The sequence below is a fragment of the Piliocolobus tephrosceles genome, chromosome 9 (genome assembly GCF_002776525.5).
Source record: "Piliocolobus tephrosceles isolate RC106 chromosome 9, ASM277652v3, whole genome shotgun sequence".
NCBI classification, from domain to species: Eukaryota; Metazoa; Chordata; class Mammalia; order Primates; family Cercopithecidae; genus Piliocolobus; species Piliocolobus tephrosceles.
In genome coordinates this window covers 14,020,153-14,026,152 of record NC_045442.1, presented here as the reverse complement: position 1 = coordinate 14,026,152, position 6,000 = coordinate 14,020,153, and the positions used below count along the sequence as shown (strand labels likewise).

General features: G+C 48.1%; 1 protein-coding gene across 1 annotated transcript in view; it reads left to right on the top strand.

Moving 5' to 3' along the window:
* Nucleotides 1-5,812: 5,812 nt before the first annotated feature.
* The window catches only part of INPP5F (inositol polyphosphate-5-phosphatase F), a 140,111-nt gene continuing 139,923 nt past the window's right edge, over nt 5,813-6,000 (top strand). The window contains exon 1 of the mRNA XM_023224308.1: nt 5,813-5,853. The gene's annotated coding sequence lies outside the window, so the exon portion shown is untranslated. The remainder of the gene's footprint in view (nt 5,854-6,000) is intronic.

Sequence of the window (6,000 nt, the reverse complement as noted above, 5' to 3'; positions counted from 1 at the left end):
ATTAATTAACAAAAGAGTCTGGGCATGGTGGCTTGCGCGTGTAATCCCAGCATTTTGGGAGGCCGAGGCAGGTGGATCACTTGAGGTCAGGAGTTTGAGACCAACTTGGCCAACACGGCTAAACCCCATCTCTACTAAAAATACAAAAAAACAACAAAAAAAAAATTAGCCAGGCTTCGTGGCGCATGCCTGTAATCCCGGCTACTTGGGAGGCTGAGGCAGGAGACTAGCTTGAACCCAGGAAGGAGAGGTTGCAGTGAGCCGAGATCACACCACTGCACTCCAGCCTGGGCAACATAGACTCTGTCTATAGAAAAGAAAAAAAAAAAAAACTAAGAAATTAACAAAAGAAAATATGTTGTTTTAAAATAAAATTACTTTTAATAATCATTGCAAGAATAGATAAGGATGAAGTTTCAGGTTAGAATGAAAGAGGGAAGGCATGTGTTTACAAACAAGCACAAGGCCCAAGAATTACTTATTGATTAGTATAAAATGTAAATGGTTGATTTTGCACAAATGGGATTTTTTTTTTTTTTTTTTTTTTTTTTTTTTGTGGTCCACTGGAATGAGAAACTCAAAATCTTTCTTTAGAGCTAAGGCTTTTTTTCCAATCGAATTCCTCAGGTAGGAAGGAGTTAAGGCTTTACCAAAGCAATTTGAAGGTTTGAAATCTCCAGGGAGATTGGTTTATGAGTACAGTACAAGTTAAGGCTACCTCTGACCTTGGCAGATTGTGGCTGTGAAATTGGGGCCTGGAGTCCTGAGACAGGGGCTCTTCATCTTAGCCTCCTTAGTATCTCACTGTGTGTTAGCAATTCCATGAATCCCATTGGATTCATGAAATTTCATTCATGGAATTGGATTCCAGCTCATGGAATTTAATGTAATTCCATTGGATTCATGGAATTCCACTTCAGTTCTGGGATTCTCAGTAAATTTTCTTTTCTTTTTCTTCTTTTCTTGAGACAAGGTTTCTCTCTGTCACCCAGTCTGGAGTGCAGTGGCATGATTTAGGCTCACTGCAACCTCTGTTGGCCTCCCCGGTTCAAGCAATTCTCCTGCCTCAGCCTCCCCAGCAGCTGGACACCACCACGCCCAGCTAATTTTCTTATTTTTATTTTTTGGTAGAGAGGGGGGTTTTGCCATGTTGGTCAGGCTGGTCTACACCTCCTGACCTCGTGATCCGCCCACCTCGGCCTCCCAAAGTGCTGGGATTACAGGCGTGAGCCACCGCGCCCGGCCAGTTCTTTGATTCTTTGGAGTGCACTGGCGCCATCTCGGCTCACTGTAACCTCCGCCTCCTGGGTTCAAGCCATTCCCCTGCCTCAGCCTCCCAAGTAGCGGGAATTACAGGCATGCACCACCACGCCCAGCTAATTTTTGTTATTTTACCAGAGACGGGGTTTTACCATGTTGGCCAGGCTGGTCTCAAACTCCTGGCCTCAAGTGATCCACCCGCCTTGGCCTCCCAAAATGCTGGGGCTACAGGTGTGAGCCATCGCACCCCGCCTCAAGTCTGAGGTTCCAGGCTGGAGCGCAGTGGCGCGATCTCGGCTCACCGCAAGCTCCACCTCCCGGGTTCACGCCATTCTCCTGCCTTAGGCTCCTGAGTAGCTGGGACCACAGGTGCCCGCCGCCATGCCCGGCTAATTTTTTGCATTTTTAGTAGAGACAGGGTTTCAGCGTGTTAGCTAGGCTGGTAGCCAGGCTGGTCTCGATCTCCCGACCTCGTGATCTGCCCGCCTCGGCCCAAAGTGCTGGGATTACAGGTGTGAGCCACCGGGGATCCGCCCAGCTCGGGCTGCCAAAGTGCTGGGATTACAGGTGTGAGCCACCGCGCCCGGCCGGGTCTGAGGTTCTTAATTCAGGACTCACCGCACTAATTGAAACCTGAGGTGAGGGATTTCTCCTCGCTGACCAGTAGGGGGCGCATCGTGACTACGCCTTCTGCTTTCACTCCCCGCGCAGGGAAATCCTGTCCTGCCCTCTCAGGGCGCAGTTCCTGACTGTGGGCTCCATTTTATAATAAAATGACCCACCTGAAGAATCACTTCTGTCATTTTTCGTATTCCTTACGAAACCAGTGATACACCAAGGCCTCATCTGACAACCAAGTAAAGGAAGCGAGCACAGGATGTCTGTGCTGGTCTGGTCGGCGTTTATCTCAGCTGGTGAGAACGCAACCATGCCTCCATTCACACTGTCATTCCTCCAGTAAATGAGACATCCCTGTTTTCTAAAGGAGGGAGATTTATGAGTCAGAAGTAATCGGATCCACAATCTGATTAGAATTCTATCCTAATAACGGGAGCTGACCGCATCCATTTGTGATCCGGCCCAGTCACCACTCGCTTGGTTTTCCAACACTGTAAGCCAGACTTTGGGGTGGGGGGAAGGTGAACGCTCCCCGCACTTTAATGCCAGGCTTATTCTTTCTTAAGGAGCAGGATCAAAATAATGTTAACGGGAAAAATATGCTTCCTCGTATGAGACTGCAGCATTTTACCTTGTATGAGAAAGGAAAAATGAAGGGTGAGACCTGCTTGTTTCTTACATAACTAGGGAGAAATCCACCCCCTTCTCACCCCATAGCTCTTCCTGGTGGCAGTAATGATCCGAAACAGGAGTACCCAACTTCTTTCATGCTTGGGGGACTAGAGCTGCCCACTCTATGCAGAATGGGCAAAGTAAGGGCGAGGAGAGAGTGTTAGCATCACAATAGGCCTAAAGCCTGCATTTGAAAGCTTCAAGAAAAGACTGAGAGGCAATCTCTTGCTGTTTCCCCTAAAGGCAGATTGGCAGATCAGCTCTCCTATCCAGAGCAGCTAGAAAAGCTGGCAAAACAAACAAGACATATTTGAAGGTGAGCCACCAAGGAGGGTGAGGATTTGAGGGTCAAGGTCCTGGAAAGAAGGGTTAGCAGAGCTTTGAATTTTGAGGCATTTGCATATTTCATGAGGCAGAGAAGCGCCCAGCAGTCTCATGCTAAGGAAGGAAGAGCTCAAGTAGTCGTCGCCAGCTTTCAACTTCCAAAGGGCCTCACTCTTTAGAAGGGATAGGAATGAAAATAGAGACACTCTGACAAAAACTGAAACCCAGCTTCCCATTGGCTTAACGTTTGATTGTGTTACAGGAAAGGGGTCCTGATCCAGACCACAAGAGAAGGTTCTTGGATCTGGAGCAAGAAAGAATTCAGGGTGAGTCCATAGAATAAAGTGAAAGCAAGTTTATTAGGAAAGTAAAGGAATCAAAGAATGGCTACCACATAGGCAGAGCCGCCCCGAGGGCTGCCGGTTGCCCATGTTTATGGTTATTTCTTGATGATATGCTAAACAAGGGGTGGATTATTCATGCCTCCCCTTTTGAGACCATATAGGGTAACTTCCTGATGTTGTCACGGCATTTGTAAACTGTCTTGGCGCAAGTGGGAGCGTGGCAGTGAGGACAAGCAGAGGTCACTCTCGTTGCTATCTTGGCCTTGGTGGGTCTTAACTGGCTTCTTTACTGCAACCTGGTTTATTAGCAAGGTCTTTATGACCTGTATCTTCTGCTGACCTCCCATCTCATCCCGTGACTCAGAATGCCTAACCTTCTAGGAATGCAGCCCAGCAGGTCTCAGCCTTATTTTACGCAGCCCCTACTCAGGATGGAGTTACTCTGGTTCAAACGCCTCCGATAATTGGATTAGGGCAAGCTTTCTCAACCTCAGTGCTATTGACACTGATATTGACATGATCAGTGGACCATCCTATGCAATGTTTAGCATTCCCGGCCTTTAACCACTGGATGCCAGTAGCAACTCCCCTTCCCCAAATTCTGACAACCAGACTTTCTCCAGACATTGCCAAATGTCCCATGGTGGGGAAAATCACCTGTGGTTGAAAACCACTGGATTAAGGGTGTCTGCCCAGACCCCAACTGCCTTTTTGCCACAAGCAAAAACGAATCTTACTATCAGCTAGGGCCTCAAGTGATAGCTATAATTTTTCACACATGATGTGCAGCACCTAATAAAGAACAAAGCTTTAAAATACATAACAAAGTTGACAGAAGTAAAAAGAGAAATAGACAAATCCACAATCATAGTGGGAGATGTCAAGACACATTTCTGAGGAAATGCTGGACTAAGCAGGAAAAAAACAAGGTTAGGGTAATGGTAAACCGTGAAGAGAAGTATCTGGAGGAAAAGAGAAAGGTATCGGGTCTAGTTGCGTGAAAGAGGGGTTGGCAGGAAGAGGGGTATTGAGGGCAGATGGAGAAATGGAGAGAAGGGGAGGGTCTTTGTGGGCCCCCTCTTTCTGGAGGCTTAATTCTATATGACCTCTTCAGCATGAATGGTACAAGGGAACTGCGTCGTTTCCTTTGTTCCTTCATCCAGACTATACTGGCTGCTCTGTGAGATCTACCTGTACCTCCAGTCTATCAGGCATGTGAACCAGAGCAACTCCACCTTGAATAGGAGCTGGGTAAAATGAGGCTGAAACCTACCTGGCTGCATTCCCAGAAGGTTAGGCATTCTTAGTCACAGGATGAGACGGGAGGTCAACACAAGATACAGGTCACAAAGACCTTGCTGATAAAACAGCCTGCAGTAGAGCAGCCAGCCAAAACCCACCAAAACCAAGATGGCAATGAGAGTGACCTCACTGCTACGCTCCCACCAGCGCCATGACCGTTTACAAATGCCATGGCAACATCAGGAAATTACCCTATTTGGTCTCAAAAGGGGAGGCATGAATAATCCACTGCTTGTTTAGCATATCATCAAGAAATAACCAAAAAACGGGCAACCAGCAGCCCTTGGGGTTGCTCTGTCTTTGCCGTAGCTAATTTTTTTTTCTTTCTTTTTTTCCTTTTTTTGAGATGGAATCTCACCCTGTCGCCCAGGCTGGAGTGCAGTGGTGCGATCTCGGCTCACTGCAAGCTCTGCCTCCCAGGTTCACGCCACTCTCCTGCCTCAGCCTTCTGAGTAGCTGGGACGACAGGCGCGCGCCACCATGCCCGGCTAACTTTTGTATTTTTAGTAGAGACAGGGTTTCACCATCTTGTCAGGCTGGTCTCGAACTCCTGACCTCAGGTGATCCACCCGCCTCGGCTTCCCAAAGTGCTGGGATTACAGATGTGAGCCACCATGCCCAGGCTTTGTTTTGTTTTGTTTTGAGACAAATCAGCTCTGTCACGCAGGCTGGAGTGCAGTGGCGCGATCTCGGCTCACTGCAATCTCTGCCTCCTGGGTTCAAGCGATTCTTCTGCCTCAGCCTCCTGAGTAGCTGGGATCACAGGCGTGCGCCACCACGCCCGGCTTATTTTTGTATTTTTAGTAGAGATGGGGTTTCACCATGTTGGTCAGGCTGGTCTCGAACTCCTGACCTCATGATCCGTCCCACCTTGGCCTCCCAAGGTGCTGGGATTACAGGCATGGGCCATTGTGCCTGACCACACTAGCCATTCTTATATTCCTTTACTTTCTTAATAAACTTGGTTTCACTTTACCCTGCAGACTCACCCTGAGTTCTTTCTTGTGAGAGATCTGAGAACACTCTCTTTCTTTCCCATAGCAAGTTCGTTGTGGCCTCTTAGCAGTCAGTGGGGACTAGTAAGGTGGCCAAAAGGGTGGTAAGCACTTTCTGATCAACTGGGTGAGTGTCTCCAGCAGAGCTGTAGCCCTCCACCCCTGCCATGGAGGTGCCACCAGGTGTCACTAAACTTAGAGAGTCCTATGGTCTGAGGCAGTTTCAAAATTGAGAGTGAGACTGAATATTTAATTCCTGTCCCATCTCTCCCCGCTGTATTTTAGCAAGAAGTACTCCAGGACACAGAAGAGAAGCCTGTCCTACGTGGATTCCACAGGTATGTTGATACCTACTATACAGCAGACATTACTCTAATTGCTGCTGAGAAACAGAGTAGGCCGGGCGCGGTGGTTCATGACTGTAATCCCAGTACTTTGGGAGGGCAAAGTGGGAGGGTCGTTTGAGCCTAGGAGACCAACCTGGG